We start from the raw sequence: 20,350 nt of genomic DNA on the forward strand, positions 1-20,350 counted from the left end.
CTTGGCAGTTGGGTTCTTTACCACTAGCACCACCTGGGAAACCCACTGGGCTAAGAGTAGCAGAGGCAAATGTCACTTGGGATGTAGTCAGGAAAACTGGGCTGGGGCCCAGCCTCAGTGATAATAATCAGTAGGTTGTTAGGGCTTAACTATAGGCTTGGTACTTTTCTAAGCATTCATGCATTTACTAACTTTACCCTGACAATACCTGTATGTTGTGTATGGGATGGGCTGCGTTGTTTTGGCCCCATCAGATGAAAAATCTGAGGTCAGAGAGAGCAAATACTTTGCCCAAGGGCACATCGTATATAAGTGGCAGAGCTCAGAAAATGTCCCCGCTGACAGGGCTCTGGATCACACGTGAGCCTTGCTCTGTGAGATCTGGGGAATGTGAATGAATGAACCCCTGAATGTGGTAGTCTTATCTACCCATGGTGGACTGTTACTGGTCAAGAGATTTGATTCATAGCCTTGACTAGAACAAAACCGCTCTCCTCGTCTCAAAAGAAAATATTATAAACACTTAGAAAATCACAACCTAGAAATGTGTGTGTTTTTTATAGAACATGAAGTAATTCTCAGGGGAATAGTAAGACCGTGATTTCAACTGGAATTGTTTAGGAACTGCTTTCATTAAAGAGCATCTTCACCTTTCAAAAAGAGTTAGATGTGCAAATGAGAGAGACATAGCCACTTATGACACAATGTATTATGTACAAATATTTTTATCATCCTCCTATGTCCATAACCTTTACCTCTGAAGCATCTTCTCAGGCTTTTAACCAGTAATGATTTTCTGTTTCCACAGCAATCGTTTCACAAAACAATATTCTTCCAGTAGGTGAGGTCAAGGAATATTAGTTTATTTTCACTTCAGTCTTTTATTCTTTGTTGGTTTAGTTTTTAGTGATTTGTCCACAATAAGAACATGCATGACTTGGAGAATATCTGAAGAAGAAAAGAACCCGAGGATGGTTAATTACTAAAACAACTTGTTTCTTTCCACACTGAAGAAAGAACTGTCACCCAGCACAAAGATAAAGGATGGCAAAGATTAAAAAAATAAAAAAGTATGAAGGCTGAACACATCTGTTTCTTTGTTTGCTTTAAGAATAGAAGCCTCTCATTTTTTTCTGTTGATTTCACAAGGTAAGGCACTGAAGGAGTAGACTCAGAGAGGCTTCTTAAAGTAATTCAGAATTCGACACATTTTCTCCCCATCCGCTATTGTCCTGTTCTCCATTCAGCCTGCAACAATTAGAAAGAGCCTTTTGTGTGATAAGCACTCAAGTTGGCCTTTGTAGATCTACGCAAGGAATAATGGACTCTATCCTAGAAGGCTTGCAGTCCAAAGCTGTAAAAAGTTAAATTATACTCAACTAATTGAACTGTAAAAAATCCAGAACATCTCCTAAAATTTTTAAATAGAAACAATCATCTTGACATGAAATTAAATTGGCTGATTTAAGCTCAACAGGTGTGTGTGTGTGTGTGTGTGTGTGTATATATCTGTATGTATGTACAGTTATGTATTACTGAATTTCTGATGGCATTACATAGCCTGTGGATATAGGGCAAATCAATTCTGGGCAAAACACATTTGTATCACCTTATTCAATTTTTTAAGCTACATTAATGTACAGTTGCAATATTGTCATTATCCTCTGATAGAGTGTAAGTGAGGGGGTATTTAATTGATAGTAGTTCAGAGAAACTGGGGGTGAAGTTAACTATTGAATGTTTCATGTATTTCATTTTCATCTCAATGTTTTCTGTAAATTATCCCTTCTTATTGACAACTCTGTTATGATGTTTAGGTAGGCATTGGTAAGCTCTTCTAATTTGTTTTCAGTATGTAGCACATTTAAAACATTACTGGAAGATTCCATTTGGCTATTGACAAGTAGAGCTGTCTATTTACATCTCTGACTTTCAACCACATTGTTTATGGATAGACAGAGTCCTCTCCCTCCTTTCCCATACTTTGCTTAGCTCCATGCCAATCCAGAGTGCCCATCCAAAGACAATTAACTAAAAGAGTTGAGGAAAATCTAATCAACAAACCAACCCTAGGCTTATTCAAATCATGAGGCATTAGGTACCACAGAGGAAATTTGCATCTTTTTTTTTTTTAAAGTAAATATATACCTACACAAACAAAAGTAGTTGGAGAAACAGTCCTCTTTGCAGATGAACAGGAACCAGTAATTCAGGATAAAGCTACAAAGTGCCAGCTGTGGTATAGATAATGTGTGTGTGGGGACCTGCTCAGAGGAGGGCCAGGGCACTGTGACGAGAGGATTAGAAGGCCAGGGAGAGCTGCTCAGAGAAAGAGGGACACATGGTGGGTCTTAAAGCAAGAGTGGGATTTAAATGAGAATTATTCTCATTTCATTTAGGCAAAAGATTAATTTATGTTTTATATTGTAAGTTTTTCATCTCAGTACCATTTCCAGTTCTTTAAAAGTTCATTTTCATTCTCTGTCCAGCCACACCAGACTCCGAACAATATTGAATCAAAAGAAAGTTTCAATCTTTATGCTCTTGCATTATTGAACACTTTGAATATTCCCCAGGCCTGCTCTCTCTGCAAACACTTTCCTACCATATGCAACTGTCTGAGAAAATCTACTTGTATGCAGTAGATTGCTGTTATTCATTATTCATTACAACATTATTTAGTTGAACAACCTACTAAAGAAAACTTGGTTCTGTAGGGGGAAATGTACAAACTCAGAGAACTAAATTATTTTACTATAAATGCTTTAAAAAGAGCAAGCTTTATGGTCCTCATTATTTGGTCTGTGCTGAGGAAAACAAGTTTTCTCCAATGGAAAATAAGCCATAAAGGACAGAAGCTATGTGATCCAGTGTATTCAATAAAAGTTGCAGATATAACTTCTGCCAGCAACGCACTAAATGAATAAAGATCATTAAAGTGTTTACAGTCCTTAATCAAATAATAAGCATTTATTGAGTAGCCATTGTGTGCCCAGGACTTTTAGTTTCAGGAAACACATTTTACCAGCCTGGTTGTCAGAGTGCAATGACTCTGACATTCCTTAGCAAGTTGGGGTGAATGGACTTCTTTGTGATGACCAACCCTGCAGACTTGCTGTGACTTGTTTTTCCTTACTTCAGGAGGAAGTCTTGAGCTTTTCTAGTTACTCTCTGGTTAAAAAAAAAAAAAAAAGTGTTCAATTCAATCTACTACTCAAACTCTAAGCCATTGTCCAAAATAAGATCTCTCCCTTCCCTCAGCTCTCTTTACTTCTTCTCTTACCCCAGTCTTCTCATCCACTTCCTGTGGTCCTTGTGAGTTTGGCCCGTGGGTGCTCCACTGTTCTCTACGATGACCCAGTCTGTCTCAAAGGGAGATTCACCATCCATTGCCTTGACAGCTCAAAATGAGCAGGTCATCCCAAAGCAGCCTCTTTTCTTTGATCTGACATCAGAGCATCTTGAATGTGTCAATACCAGTTCCCATGTTCCTCAAAGCCTGTATGACCCATATAAAGGACTCTGAGTAGTTCTCTTGAAATATGCTTCACTTGCCTTAAGAGCACCCCCTTAACCTTCCCCCTGTAGGGGACAGGGCCTTGTGAAATACAATTCTTGCCACAGACATCTCTTCTACCAGCCTTTAAGCTTCCCTTGAAAACCTTTTATCTCCTATTACATAGTCCAAATGTAAGTAATGAAATAATGGTTAGAATTACTTAAACATCTTAGCATATATTATATAGGTGAGCTAGCACCTCTATTTAGGATCTGGTGGTCTTGGGGATAAACTTCATTTTTCTTGGTCTTGGTTCAGAAGAACACACAGTTTCCATTTTTTCCTCTTAGATAAATGGATACTATCTAAATAGCTAACTCTTTATGGTTCTTTGTTAATAAGATGGGGCATAACCATAAAAGTATTTTACACCAAAGCTCACTCTTGATCTTATAACAAATACTTAAATGTTGTCTGACTTAAATATGTATGGCAGTTTTCCATTAGAACAAAGAAACATATAGACCATATTGACTGTGAAAGTATCTATCTGTCAGCAATTTATTAACCAGCAGATATTTTTGAAATAATACACAAATTCAATGTGTCATGTTAAAAGGGACATAGTAACAATTATTAACAAAGTAACACTTTTGAAAGAAATTGATGCTGTGAAAAGATACTCTGAATATAAATTTTTTCATTTATGTTTCATTCTTTTTATTCCTGTTATATAATATTTTGTCAAAAGCAATATATGTGCCATATATAACAATTTTCATATCTGTTCAATTAAATATTTTAGAAATGGAATTTTCTAACTGGTTCTGAAAATCTTCCAAAAAAATAGATTTTTGTGTGTGTGTCTGAATACCTTTGTTAAGAACATACAAATGCTGTACCTTCCCATTAATTTTCCAAACTGAATTTCACAAATATGAAATTGACAGTGGGGACTGAGAAGTGACTGTCATGATTCAGTAAGCAGGGCCAAAAGTCGACTCCACGGTGTGTTTATGAGGTTATAAGAGCCGTTGTAACTATGTATCCAATTAGGATGAATTTCAAATCAGACCTTTGAATCACTGTCTCCCAAAATGTTAAATGAATATTTTCAAATTAATAAAATATTGAATCACATATTTTCACCAAAATAGTATTATTAATGGTAATTTGTAAGTGGCTACAATTTTTTTTGAGCTGATAATGAAATAACTTATTTAAAGTTAAAATACCTATATATCATTATTTTTAAAGATTTTTACACTGATTTATTATTAGTACATTCATGGATAAAATAAATATGCTAATAAACAAATGTATATACAAGCATTGGGGTATGTCCCCCATGCTCACTTATGTGATAGGTAATAAGTCAACATTTGGAGACCCTGGTCTTCATTAGCTGCAGACATGGCTCTGAAATGTAGGCACATTCTCTCCATGACACTCTTTTCCCACTCCTTATGGTTCTTCACTGCTTCCAAGATAGATTCCGACTCTTTAGCAGGGCATCCGAGGTCTTTCACAGTCTGACTTTTGCTTGTTTTCTCCACTGTTGTTCTGGCTATGTTCTCTTTGTGCCCTTCCTAACAGATACACTAAGCTGTTGATAGTTCCCTAAATGGACGATACTCTCATATATCTAGTCTCCACACTTTTGCAAATATTGCCACCTCAGCCTAGAACCCACATCCATACTTACCACTCCTTCCTCCCCCACACCCCAGTCTCTTTCTGTATCTGGTTAACGTTGTCACATTCCTTAAGATGTGTCTCACACAACACAGGTGCTGTGTCTCTACCTCTGGAAGCTTGGCTGCTCATATCATTATTTTATAATAAGAAGAATAAAAAAATGTGAGTATTTTCTGTGGGCCAATTACTTGCTATAGGTTGGTTCATAAGCCTAACAATAGCTCTAAGAAAAACATACTATTAACCCTATTTCACAGATGAGAAAACTGAGGTCCAGAGGGGATAAATAACTTATTCAAGGAAATACTGATATTAAATGGTATAAATAGGGATTAAATTGGGCAGTTTAATTCTAGAATCATACCTTTATAAATCTAAGTGTCATTGTTGTTTAGTCACTAAGTCGTGTCCAACTTTTTTGCAACCCCCATGGACTAAAGCATGCCAGCCTCCTCTGTCCATGGGGTTTTCCAGGCAAGGATATTGGAATGCGTTGCCATTTCCTTCTCCAGGGGATCTTCCTCACCCAGGGATGCAACTCATGTCTCCTGCATTGGCAGGTGAATTCTTTACCACAGAGTGATCAGGGGAGCCCAAATCTATGGGTCGTGGGCTGAATAGTGTTCCTAAGAAGATATTGTCCAAGCCCTGACCCTTTGTAGCTGTGACTATAACCTTATTTGGAAATAGAGTCTTTGCAAATATAATTAAAGATCTGACAGCATCATGAATTATTGTTACCATCCTGATTATGGTGGGCCCTAAACCTAGACAAAAACGAAGACATTGAGAGATGAAAGGGAGAAGACTATGTGAAAAGAGAGGTAGAGATTGGATTTATGCTGACACAGGCCAAGGAATGCCAGGAGTCATCAGAAGCTAGAAAAAGCAAGGAAAGATTTCCCCCTGGAGTCTTTGGAGGGTGCATGGCCCTGCCAACACTTTGACTTCAAATATCTGGCCTCCATAATTCTGAAAGAATAAATTTCTGTTGTTTGAAGTCACCAAGCTTGTGGTAATTTGCTAAGGTAACCCTAGGAAACCAATAGACCAATATATTTTGCTATTTAAAGCTATTCAACAAATAGTTTCTAATAAATACATGAATGTGTTTTTCAGTGTCTCTGTGTTCCAGGGACTGTGGTAGACACTGGGAATAGGAAGATTATTAAAACCTTCTTTCTTGTCCTCAAAGATCTTGCTATGTCGTATCTTCAAAGTCTTTCTCTGAACATTGCTTCTCTCCTGCTCAGGCTCTGCATTACCTTTTGCCTTGTCCAGCACAAGGGCCTGCGAACATCTCTCTTTTCCTTTTCTTCTCTTCAAGTGTGTTAGTCACTCAGTTATGTCTGACTCTCTGTGACCTCATAGACTGTAGTCTGCCAGGCTCCTCTGTCCATGGAATTCTCCAGGCAAAAATACTGGAGTGGGTAGCCATTCCTTCCTCCAGGGATCGAACCTTGGTCTCCTGCTTTATCATCTGAGCCACGAGGGAGCCCTTCAAATCACCTTTGATATTTTTGCCAGAGTTCTTTTTCTAAAAATATTTAAACTCTGCAGAAAAAACATTCTTCTAAAACATTTAAGCTCTGTATTTTCTGTCCACCCTGGAGAAAATAAAGTCTCAACTTGTTGGCATATTATTCAAAGCCTCCTTCATCTGGATGTTTTCATGACCTCCCTTCAAGCCCTCTTTGGAGTAACTACATGAATCCAGTGCCTACCTGGTCCAGACTACCCTCGCCTTGGACCTGGATCACAATTTGCCTCCAACGGGCAAACTGAAGACATTAATTCAGAGCCTGTTACTCCCTTGCTTGGGACTTTCCAATGGTTTGTCATCTCACTGGAGCAAAGCCCCAGTCCTTTTTATGACCTGTAAGCTGCTTTTCCCATATGATCCTGTAGTCCCTCTGCTCCAATGCCCTGGCCTCCTAAGAGGTCACGAAAGTATTAGAGATAGCCCTACCTTGGGACCTTTCCACTTGCTGTCTCATTGCCTATATTGATTTTCCTGAGAAGCCCCCTGGTATCTTCCTCGTGTCCTTAGGGTCTTTACTCAAGTTTCACCATCTCAGACAGGTTCCCCTGGCTTCCCCAACCCTAGGGAAGTTTATGTTCTCTTTCTCTGCTTACTTTTTTCCTTAGTGCTTACCACTACCTAATACACTATGTATTTTCCTTATTAATTGCATTTTTTGTCTTTCTCTCCTATAAAAATGTCAGCTCCATAAGGGAAGGGTTTGTGTCTGTCTTATTCATGGCTGTCTTCCCCCAAACAGGGCCTGGTACCTGGCAGGATGCAATGCCTCATTATTGAACGACTTAGGTACTTGATGTTTTGAATAGATCAAAGTTCATTGCACCTCAGAGAATACCTCAGCTTGGCTTTGTCAACAAGGGCAGAATGGGTCAAAAGAGGAGAGCGCTAAGTCCTAGAAACAGATATGCCCCCAGGATTGGTCTAGTTTTGCTGGGATGGACTTTCTGTAGATGCTGAGGAGGCTGAGATTGATGGACAGGATTCTTCACCCAAGTATCAGCCAAGAAACAATTGGGGAAGTCCTGGCCAGTCCTGATGTGTGCAGAAGCATAGCAGCAGTGTTCAGAGATAAAAGAGACTTGTAGGCAGTTGGCATCAGGGAAACCTGTCGCCAGGGGGCAGCATTCACTTCATTAGGCTGGGGTTTGGGCAGCTCCTCGGACTGTAGGTGGAGGAGAGAAACAAAGAAGGCAGAACACTAAGTCTGAAGAGTCTCTGGAGCTCTGATCTGGCTGGATAACTGACTGATGACAAACCTAAGGATTAGGAATGCATCAGAAGTTCTGTCCTAAAGTCTGGGTTACTTTGAGCAGGGAATAGGTTCAGGGTGAAGGCCTGTTATCCTCCCTAAGGGACCATTGACTCAATCGACATGAGTTTGAACAAACTCTGGGAGATAGTGAAGGACAGGGAACCCTGGTATGATGCAGTCCATGGGGGTCACAAAGAGTCAGACGTGACTTAGCAACTGAACAACAAGGGGAGCAAGATCAGAACTAATAGGAAAGAAATTTGAATGATGGGTTCCAGTGTGGGAGGCTCAATTCTTCTAAACACCTTTGATCTAAAATGCCAGAGGTCACTGGACTAAGATGAGAAGTGGACCGTGAGAGGAAGATTGCCAGTCGGAGAGCAGACACGTCCCTGGCCCTTGCCTTGCTTCACTTCTTTATCAGCAGTGGTTTCTTGATCATTGTGTTTATAACTAACTAAAGTGTGTGTGACCAAGGAAGGCCGAATCAGACCCACAGCTATATTTTGGTTTGTCGAGAAAGTTTTAAAATTGACTTTGAAACCTTTTCAGTGGGGCATTGATGGTACTGTTTGCCGCTGGCTTTAGCTCTCTAGTGTTCCTCAGATTTTTGTTGCCTGGCTGGCCCTGAAGGCATTTTTTTCTGCTACCTCTAATTGTTCTCCTTACCTTCCAAAGGCCAGCCCGGGCCATTTCTGATTTTCTCCCTTCAAAATTAATTGCTTCCACTGTATATCATTGTGACTTCATTTTGTACCTTGTGCTTTTCTTTGCATTATGAATACCTGTTTACATATACATCTTCTGCTTAAGACTGAAAACTGGAGGCCAGGAACCAGGTCTGAGTCATTGTGTGCTGCTTCAGTGTCTAATAGAGCATCTTGAACTTAGAAATGCTCAATAAATATTTCAATTGGATTTATTACTCAGAGTAAACTTCACACATCCTGGAAAACAAGACTTCTTTAGAAAGTCACCGATTTATCCAGTTTTGCATCACATTTGTTATTTATGTCATCATTAAAGTTAATCACGGAGAAAAAGATCAATTTGCAAATGCTCAATCCACTCTGGCTGCTTCATGATTCAAATAACTGAATCACGCTGGTTAAGGTCAAATGATTAAGCTAATTGGATTGAATGACCACTTCTCAAGTGAGCAATCCCTTCCTCTCCAGCAATCTTTGACTAGCTGATCCGATCAGTTGTGTGTACATACAAATAATCACAGTATCATGTGACTTCACAATGAAACTGTATTTTGGGATTTGGGAGACGTGGTTCTAGATTTCTTTGTTATTTTCTATTTTTTAAGGGGGTTGGTACATGGGGTAGGGATGAAAAAGAAGGGTATATTGGCAGAAAAACTATGAGCTGAATGTCCGCTGGCCTGATACTGGAATGAGTACAGCGAGGTTTTGGGTCGGGGGGCAGAAATCTGTCTGCTCTGATAATAAGGTAAGCCTGTAAATTGGAAGGAATGCCCCAGGGGCAGCTTTGATCTGCTTTCTGCTCTAGAACTGGGTGGGGTTGATGTGGGCCTGCTGCTGCCCCATTGTCTAAATCTAGTCTTTTTAAACCCATAATGTTCTGTGTGACAACTAAATAAGCCACTGTATTAACAGCAAGAGTTACAGGGAGGCAGAGACTAACTTATTAGTTAATAGGATGGGAACAATGGTAGGTGTCAGACAGTTACCACCTTCTAGATCCTTCAGGTTTAATTGAACCATTAGTGATTGCCTCATTGGCTGCTTTAAAATGGGGGGGGGCGGGAATCCACCATTGTAAATGTGAAGTCACAATGTCACCTCCTGAAGTGTCAGTATGTAATATTTTATATGACAAACTTTCAATTATTCATCCAAAGAATGGCTACATTTCAAGCACTTTTGTTTTGGGGATGGATCACACCTTTTCATGATGAAAGCTTTCCTGTTAAGTTTGACTTAGACTTGTAACAAACTCAGATTCCCTGAGCTCCCTGCCACTGATAATGGTAGAAGGCAATCTGAACATCACATGCTAGGTGACAAGGGAACCAGCCTGACTTGACTTAATACAGTGATCCCATATTAAAAGGATAGGCAATTGATTGTGTGTGTGTGTTTCCTATTCAAGTATGCCGTGGTTAGCTATTATTTTTTTTTTCTCTGCTAATTTGTTTGTTACTGTTGTGTTTCTATACAAGGTTCAGTGTGACAGCCTTCTTTATTTCGTGGGGGAAAACTGTAGCTGCTCATTTAACCTCTAAAAAGAGAAATTTTACTTTTCAGGCTAAGGCTGAATAGGGCAATGTTATTCCATTTCACTAGTTCCTTTGGATTGATTGGCTCCCTTTTCTGCCCTTAGGGATCTGCCTGAAATCCAGGCGACTGTAATTATTACAAGGCTTTGGGGAGAAATCAGCAGTGGCAGTGGCGATAATCATAGAGAAAATAAAAAGTACATTTTGCTTTTTATGTAGATTTTTGATTTGTTGTGTGTGAATAAAGGTTTGAAGTAAGAGTCAGGATGGAAATCAGTTTCAAAGGTGACAGCAGCTGCTGGGTCTTTTTTATTGTTCTGGGGGTTAATTCCATCTCTTGTGTACCAAAATGTGTCTAAAATTAATTGAGAAAATCCTACGAAAATGTACCTTTTTAAAGATTTTTTTTTAATGTGGACCATTTTTAAGTGTTTATTGATCTCCAACCAGGGATCAAATCCACACTCCCTGCAATGGAAGGTAAACTCTTGACCTCTGGACCACCAGGGAAGTCCCCACCTATGTGCCTTTGGGGGCAGAGGGGAATCTTCAGACTTAGAAGCTGTACTAGATGTTAAAGATTTTCTGATCCAACTGCAAATGAGCTTAAAACGACACTCAAAATAGCTTTCCAGAACTCCACAGATTAGTCAGTGTCAGGCTACACTGGATGTCTTGACACCAAGTCCAGTTCTGTTTCCCCCAGATCGTGTCTAGATATCCTGCTGTGCTTCGCCTCAAGGGGAAATACACAAGGTCCCAAAGTGGGCTGCCTTTGAATAAGCAGCAGCAATTACAAGGCTGAAATGACCCATGAGATGCCGATGCCAGGAAACAAAGGGTGAGCTCAGCAGACCAACTGTGCACACAACCCCTGTCCTTTCTTCACCCCCGTCACTGTATCCACCAGCATTTACTACCTTTCTATAGAGAGGATTTTTTGCAGTAGGGAATAGGTCCCCATTCTCATGAAGCTTCTCTTTAGGAACTCTGTCCTGAGGATGGAGATGGGAATACCAGGGGTCTCGCCTTTCCCCAGGCGGAATGGAGACACTGCTGGCCTTTCAAATATGGGGGGGTCCTGCTGCTGCTAAGTCTCTTCAGTCGTGTCCGATTCTGCACGACCCCAAAGACGACAGCCCACCAGGCTCCTACGTCCCTGGGATTCTCCAGGCAAGAACACGGGAGTGGGTTGCCATTTCCTTCTCCAATGCATGAAAGTGAAAAGTGAAAGTGAAGTCGCTCAGTCATGTCCGACTCTTAGCGACCCCATGGACTGTACCCACCAGGCTTCTCCATCCATGGGATTTTCCAGGCAAGAGTACTGGAGTGGGGTGCCATTGCCTTCTCTATATCTGCCCTTTCTATGGCCATATTTTCTGCTTTGCAATCTTTTGTGCCTAAGGTATTAACATTAAAAAAAAAAATTCACTTCTAAGAGTTTTCGAGATAGAACCTGGAAGGTGTGCAAAACTTCTCCTTCTGGACTGCTTATTCTGCCAGCTTCTCTTAACTCTTCTGGCTGCTGTAGCCATTTGACTTTTCTGCTGGGCAGGTAGTAGTAATTTGGGGGGTCCCTAATTAGATTCCAGCCTCTCAATTCCCTGGTTCATTTACCCTGAACCACCTTCAAATTGAATTGGTTTTTTTCTTCCTCACTGCCAACCCAAGCAGGAGTGGATCCTGGGGAATTACAGAGAAATAACAGCCTTTTTCTCCCCTTCCCCAGCCTCTGACTCATGCGCCTGCCCTTTTGTGCCGCTCTTCCATTATGCCTTCCCAACCACATGCTCCGCGCCTTCTGCTTAAGCTGTCTGAGCTCGTTTCCTCCATGGACCATCGTGATGTACAACACGTACAGTCCCAGGGCCAGATGAATGGTTTTCCATTAGAAGTACACTGTGCCATCTGGGGCACCTGGGAAGATAATGCCACAAAGACGCCCCCATCTTTCAAACACTCGGAAGGAAAGATTTCTACTGCTCTGCCCAGCTCGCTTTGACTACTGCAATATAACGTGCTGCTGCTTGGTTCTGAAACCTGCATTTTCTCTCCCTCCCTCTCTCCCTGCAGCATCTCAGGGCACTGTGTGACTTGGGTCGGGGGTGGGGTGGGGGGGTTGGTCTTAAAATGCGATTCTGTGCACACCTAAAGGAAACGCACAATGACAGTGTGAATTGTCAACACAGATAGAAAGGTTCTTCCATTAAAGCAATCAGGTGAAATACTCGCTTTTAAAAGGGGGCTTAAAGAACAAGAGGACTGTTTGGTTTTAAAAGAGCCAGGCCTTCTCCTTGGGCCACAAAATTAGCGTTTGTTGATATTAGCATGTTTGTTATTTCTTCTGTGACTGAAAGTGATTGGTGGGGAGAAATCTCGGTTTCATCACAAGTCTCCTTAACTGATTTCTTGTGTGTGCACGCGTGCCTGTGTGCACCTCTCTTTCTTTGAAAGCCTGTTAAGACAATGCAGTTGCCTTAAAAAAAAAATCCTGATTAGTATTCTGCATAAGGTACAGTCTTCATTGCAGTAGATATATAAAATCTATCTTCACTTTCACCACCTGTCACCTGAGAATTTTAGAATGATCTAGCTTTGAGATTGCAGGAAGCAGCCTTTTTGATTCTCATCTTTGCTCGCTCCCCTCACCCCCCCACCCCCCACCCCTGCCTTTTGTCATTGGCACTGCATCTACAGTGAACTCCAGTCCATTTTTATTCCTTTGTCAAATGCTTTTATTCACGGGAAACTGAAGGCACATGTTTACTAGGGGATAGAAATAGAAACACAATAAAAAACCAGTTTGATAGATGATCTAGCCTATTCTTCACACTTCCCTGTTGTTTTATTGATTTACAGAACACAAAGACTAATCCGAATTTACATTGCTTGTATTTCCCCTGATCTCAGAGGACTTGTTCCCCTTTGCTCAGATAAACCAAGCCAATTTTGTCTTTGTATCCAGTAGCCTCTGTGACAGTCAAATAGCCTGTCAACTAATCAATGTATGCGGCAAAAACTAATTTTTACTTTAAACAAACATCCGAACATTGTGTTGACACAATTAAATGATTTCTGCGTTCTCCCATATATCTGACACACACCCCAGGGAGCAGGTAAGAGCTATGGCTGAAATCATGCACACGTGCTCCTGCATCAAATTAAATATTTTCCCCTTAATCCTACCACCAGCAGCTGTTAGGTACTGCGGCTTATTGCATATGGCCTACATAATGAGACCGATCCAGGCGGTTCCGGCTTCTCCACTGAATGCTGAGTAGCTGTCTTCCCCCCAAGGACATGAAGAGTTACTGCTATTGAAAGAAGTTCTCATGCCGGATGAAGTGTCTGGGCATACACGTTTGGAGATGAGGGAAGAAAGCATTTAAAGCCGGAGCTTCTCCCTTGATTAAAATGAAAGGGATTGGCGCTCTGCAAAGACTTGAATGAAACTGGCAAAGTCCCCAGAGTTATGGCAGGATGAAGAGGGAGACAGGGTAGGTACGGCAAGCAAGGAAATCTTTGCTCTCTTCGAAACCTGTCAGAAAATTAGGTCAACATGATTTTGTATTTTAATGAAATAACTTAAGGGTAAGCCTGAGACTTGGAGGCCGCTGAGACTTTTATGCTAGAGTGGCTTGTCATGCTTGACGTAATGTCTGGCTCCGTATGAGAGGGGTATCGAAGCTAATGTTCTCCATGGCTAATCGGCCTTTAGCTGCTCCTGTCCTTTTAAGTTCTCAGTAGCTGGAGCATCAATATGGATGTGCCTGTCTCTCTCAGTCTAAACACGGGGCAGGCTGCACATCATCATTTCAATTGTCAAAACAGATGAAAGGATTTCTGATACTCCAATTAAACGAACTTGGAAAAATCATTTTAAAATATGCTCCATAAAATAACCTGAATGTTAAAACACCAGAACCTTCCAACCGTTTCCTCCGGCTGTGTCATTAGCATCCCCTCCTGCCCCCCACCTCCCACCACACACATACACACAGCCCTTATCTGATTTGATTACTTTTAGAATGAATTTGGTTTTGAACATGAAAGCTGAGGAAGCTAAATTGGAAGAATAATGGCTTGGCATTTTATGTCATTTGGTTGAAATTGCAGGTGTGGGAGTCAGGCCTGCTTCTCTGACTCATGCTTGGCTATTTCCCCTTTAATTTACCGAATTTGAAATGGATTGCCGCTTCCAAATTACACTACACTTAAGGGACTTGCAAAGAATGCTTGTGATTTAGGATCCTACAGTATTGCCTTGATGAAAAATTATGCAGGCACACTCACTGCCCTACAAGAAAACTACTTCTTGTAAAACAAGAGTATTTGACAAACACCAGGAAGCTGAAGATGATAAAACACATTCTAAGCTCCTTTTCTTATTAATCAAGAGGGGGGACTGTGTTAATGGCAGCCTGAGGGATTGAATGGAAAAGAATCAGTGCAAGAGGGTATATAACAGAGGATCAAGGTGGTCAGAAAGAGTAATAAACATTGTATGGATGACTGTATTAAAATTCTCTCATCTGAAGCCACAGAGGTTAAGAGATAGTTTTTAAAAACCAGGATTGCAATTGCTTTCAAGTACCCAAAGTAATTTTCATTACAAACAACACTGGTATTTCCAAGTGGAAGGGGCACCTTTGATGAATGAGCAATACACATCTTTATCAGTATTACGTTCTTAAAGGAGATACAGACTTTAATTCCAAAGTTTTGCTTTGTATTCTAGCTTTAGTTCATCTACGTAAATATTAATTTGTTTCTGTAAAGTTGATACTCTAGAAATATTACATATTTTACATAGTCCAGAGACAAATGTGAGGTTGAATATTTCAGGTTTCAAATGACTAATTCAAGCCTGAGTATCCTCTCTAAGCAACTGTGTTCATCCCTCTGCTACTCATCATGTGCCTGAAACATTCCCAGGAGATAGGGAAATAGGGTGTGTTGTTTAACAACCAAATATGGTCCAGAATATGGTCAATCTTACTGATATGCAAAGTACTGGTGAAAAGCGGGCATATTCTGCTGTTTGTGGGTAGAGTATTCCATAAAGGTCATTAGGTTGAGTTCAGTAATGTTTCTCAAGCCTCCTGTATCCTTGCTGGTTATTGACCTACTTGCAGTACCAATGACTGTAACAGGAGATTTTAGGTCTCTGAAAATAATTGTGGACTTTATTTAATCTTTAGTTCTATCAGTTTCTGATTTATATATTCTTCGCTGTCTGTGGGTAGGTACATATGCATTTAGGTTTGTTATGTTTCCTTAGTGAACGGACCCTTTTGTCAACATGTAATGTACTGCTTTATTCCTGGTGATTTTCTTAATTTTGAAATCTACATTTTCTCCGTGTGGCTTTTTTAGATTAGTGTATGCATGGAATTTTTTCTATCGTTTCAGTTTCAATATAGCATTATAATTAAAGTGAATTATTGTAGACAGCTTATACATAGTTTGATTTTATCTTTTAAATGCAATCTGATAATCTCTGTCTTTCAATTGGTGCCTTTAGATCATTTATATTCAGATTGATGTATATAGTTGATATATTTGTATTTGTCTCTTCTTTCATCATTTTGTCTGTCTGTTTCCTCTGAATTTTTTTCTCTTTCTCTTTCTTATCCTCTTTTAGGTTACTTAAATATTTTTAGTATCTCATTTAATTCCTTCATTAACATTTTGTATCTTTTTATACTATTTGTTGCTCTAGGGATTATAATTCACATACTTAATTTTCTAGTCTACTTATAACTCACATTTTACCACTTCAAGCAAAATGTAGACAGTGCCTTACAACCATATATGTCCCATTCGGCCTTTCTTTATGTTGTAGTTTTCGTATATATTATATCTGCATACATTAAACCTTCAGGTTTCAGATTACTAATTCAAGCCTGAGTATCCTCTTACTCATCATGTGCCTGAAACATTCCCAAGAGACAGGGAAATAAGGTGTGTTGTTTAACATCCAAATATGTTGCACTTTTTTCTTTCAAGAATCACATATATTATAAAGAACATAATAGAAGAAAATAATCTATTATATTTACCCAAATGTTAACATTTCTGTTGCTCTTCCTTTACTCCTCAAGCTCTGAGTTTTCCCTCTGATACCACTCCTCTTCAGTCTGATAAACTCCCTCTAGCATTTTTTTACAGCAGGTCTGATGGTGACAAAGTCTGTTAGTTTTCCTTCATGTGATAATTTCTCCTTCATTCCTGAAGGATCATTTCACTGAATATGGAATTTTGGATTGATAGGCTTTTTTGATCTGGTTGTTTGCCTTCTGTTTTCATCACTTAAAATATGGTGTTTCTACTGTTTTCTAGTGATTTCTGATGAGAAATCTGCAGCTATTTCTATCATTTCCTTGTATGTAATATGTTGTTTTCTCTGGCTACTTTCAGGACTTTTTCTTGATATTTGGTTTTGCCTCAGTTTGATTATGATGTCTCTCTGAGCATGATTTTCTTTGTGTTTATCCTGTTTAGGGTTCATCTTTGTGTTTATCCTGTTTCAGGTTCACTGAATTTCTTGAATCTGTAGGTTTGTGTCAGCAGTTTACTGTTCTATAATTCATTAGGAAAATTACCTTTACAGCTATTGTAGATCTTCTAATTGGGAGGAAAACTGATAGTGTATTTCTGATACTAAATTTAAAAAATTGGCCCAGATGAAAGACATACTGAAGATGAGAAAGTACAGTGTTTACTTTTTAAAAGATAAAGTACACAACCAAAGAATTTGTCTGCAGTCTTATGTGAATTTTAAAAACATGTTATTATGAAGACGTTAGGTACAGAGTTAAAAAGATCATCAGGAGTCAGCATGAATTCATTTCAGAAAAATCATATCAGATAGATGTAATTTCTTCTTTAGATAGACTTATTAGACTGTAAATTGGGAAATTGATTACAAGTAACATAGTTCTCAGCACCAGGGCAGAAGGTCAGACCTTCCATGCTATTCTTTTGGGCAAAAGGGAAAACCTTAGAGAGAGTATTACCGTCACTGAATGCATCCTAACTGGTTTGACAACTACCAAAGTGTCCCAAACAGTCAATTGATTTCATCCTTGGAAAGCTATTTCTTATGCATCTGTCATGACTTCTATTTTAAACCCATGATTGGGTGAAATTTTAAAGGTGGAAGTTATAACAAATATTTTGGATGACTGAATCAAGATCTAAAATAGTAACATTTACCACTAATACCAAGATCTATAATCATAACATTTGGCAAAAACACACCAGGCAGTGTTCTAGAGCTGGGAACTGAGGCTGATGTGTAACTCCTCAAATTACCCAAATTCTTAGCAGGATTCAGTAGAATACAGTAGTAATCGTTTACTCTTTCTTGGTACTCCCATCCCAGGATATCATTCTCTCATGGCTCCTCTCCTATCCCACTGATCTCTCTTTTTTTTTGTCTCCACTGCTATTTCTTCCCAATTTTGGAGGGCCTAAGGAGACACTCTTTTTCTTCTCATTCTCTAGGAAACTTTCAGAGTTCCATGACTTATACACATCTATAGTTTTGAGCATCCAGTGTCAAATTTTCAGTCTAGACCTTTCTCCTGAACTCCTGGTATGTGTGTGTGTGTGTGTGTGTGTTTTTAACTGCCTACTTGACATTACCATTCATTGTCTTAATAGGCATTTCAACTTAACATATCTAAAACAGAACCCTGGATGCCAACCTTCTGCTTATTATCAAATTTCTCCTCCTGCAGCCTTCCTAATTCACTGAATGGTACCTCTGTTCTTTTAACTGTCCTTCAAAAGATAATTCCTAAATAATAGACATTTCATCCCCTATTAACAGAGGAAAATGAGACTCAAGTGAAAGGTCTTTGTAAAAGATTACATAGGCATTAATAAGTAGTGTCAGGGTCAAACATGAACTCATCTGATGCTTACTCATCCCCAGATGTTTCCCATTTTAATAAGATTACACTGAAGTTTTGTGCTCATGTCAACAAAATAATTTTTTTTAATCTGTGAATATAATTCATAATATAATTTAAAAATGCTTACTCTGTGAAAGAAAAGCTATGACAAAACTAGACAGCATATTAAAAAGCAGAGACATTACTTTGCTGACAAAGGTCTATATAGTCAAAGCTATGGTTTTTCCAGTAGTCATGTATGGATGTGAGAGTTGAACCAAAAAGAAGACTGAGCTCTGAAGAACTGATGCTTTCAAATTGTGGTGTTGGAGAAGACTCTTGAGAGTCCCTTTGACAACAAGGAGATCAAACCAGTCAATCCTGAAGGAAATCAGTCCTGAATTTTCATTGAAAGGACTGACGCTGAAGCTGAAACTCCAATACTTCGGCCACCTGATGTGAAGAGCTGACTCATTTAGAAAAGACCCTGAGCTGGGAAGGATTGAAGGCAGGAAGAGAAAGGCATGACAGAGGGTGAGGTGGATGGAATGCAGGATGACAGAATTTGAGCAAACTCTGGGAGATAGTAAAGGACAGGGAAGCCTGGTGTGTTGCAGTCCGTGGGGTCACAAGGAGTCAGAACTGAGAGACTGGACAAAATGAATATAGTTCAGGAAAACACTGGCCTGTAGCAGCAGCCTCTGATAAAGGACTTATTTAAGTAACCATGTCTTTCCATAGGAGGTAGCTGCCGGCACAGGATACTTTAATTCTTGGCTGCATTATTTGAAGAGTAGTCTTTAGGTTGATGGGGTTGCCAGTTCACTATACTCTGTACTTGTGAGAACAGATTTGCAATATTCTGTTTTATTCCGGGGACAGCATAACTAGAAAGAGATGACAAATAAAAGTCATTCAGTGAGAAGACATCAGGATGATAAGTAAGTTCACAGTCATGACTAAAGAGGAATTCTTCAAGGCCTGGAGATAATATGGCCTGGCAGATGCTCTTTTTAGCTCTGCATTTCAGTTCTAGTTAATAAACAGAGAATGAAATCCTACTATGTGTCAATCGGACATTGTCACAAGCACTGGAAATACGAAGATTAAAAATCATGGTCCTTGCTTTCACTATCAGAGAATAGGTATAGAAGTTACAGAGAGATAGAAAGATTTGTCCTTTACATTGAGCCAAAATCTAATGGAATTATTCAAGGATGAAATGAGGTAGCCTTTTGCCATCACTAAAGATATTCAAGCACATGCTGGAAGTCTACTCGGTGTAGGAAGAAGGCTGTGGAATTAAATTAACCATCATATGAGTGATCAAACTGCAGGACCTTTAAGCACTTCCAACCCCGAGATGCTATGATTCTTTCATCTGTGCTATCCCTGTCCTTTAATACCATAAATAATTGAGACATAACTGTAAAAAATTGCATTTACATGACAAATGTAAATCATCCACTTGCTTGGGCGAGACTTGTTCATTCTCTTTTAAGCTCACGTCATTTTGTGTGTCTTTCTTCTGTCCTAGAGAAGATTATAGGAATCACAAGCTAAAACAGGTACATCTATCAAAGTTAGAAATGAAAGGGGTTCAAAATTATGAACATCTATATATGTTTATTTTTGTGTTCTAATTGCATCTTATAGAACCCACTTTAAAAATATATAGATAAAGGATAAGCCTAAGCTTCTTGCAAAATATCATTTTAAGGTTTATGTGACAATAAACTAGGATCCAGTGTAATTTTAGCATTTAATTTTATGCTACTGAATGATCACTGTGCTCTGATCATAGCCATCTCTAGTGGTGTTGTCATCATTTGAGCAGCAGGTGAGTCCATTTCTTTTTATGAATTTTATAAGTTAAGACATTCCGTATGTTGATTTGATCAGGTGGGAAAGAAGCATAAGAGCAAACTGACAGAAGAGTTTTGAAAAGAGTGTGGCAGAATTTGATCAGTTTCCATGGTTTTGTAAGAACAAAGGAAAATGCTCAGATTTGAAGTTTTGAAAAAAAAAAATGATAAAGGCAAGAAGAGAAGGGCAAGGAAACTTATTAATTCAAGATACATCTTCAACTGTTTTGAATATGATCATTCTAATAAGCCACATATGTAGTTTCAGATCCTGGTATGCATTATTTCACAAGGCATTTTACAATGGCTGCATTACTTTTTAAATGGTCTCTTGGCTGAGAGAG

The 20,350-nt window shown here is 39.3% G+C and overlaps 1 long non-coding RNA gene across 2 annotated transcripts in view; it reads right to left on the reverse strand.

Moving 5' to 3' along the window:
* Positions 1–736: 736 nt before the first annotated feature.
* The window catches only part of LOC139178222 (uncharacterized), a 381,844-nt gene continuing 362,230 nt past the window's right edge, over positions 737–20,350 (reverse strand). The window contains exon 4 of one of the 2 annotated variants that reach the window (XR_011562645.1): positions 737–948. This is a non-coding gene — a long non-coding RNA (uncharacterized lncRNA). Of the gene's footprint in view, positions 949–2,732; positions 3,172–20,350 lie in introns of those variants that run through there. The other variant, XR_011562643.1, reaches the window with a different exon arrangement.

This window comes from Bos indicus, chromosome 21, assembly GCF_029378745.1.
Source record: "Bos indicus isolate NIAB-ARS_2022 breed Sahiwal x Tharparkar chromosome 21, NIAB-ARS_B.indTharparkar_mat_pri_1.0, whole genome shotgun sequence".
Classification (NCBI taxonomy): Eukaryota; Metazoa; Chordata; class Mammalia; order Artiodactyla; family Bovidae; genus Bos; species Bos indicus.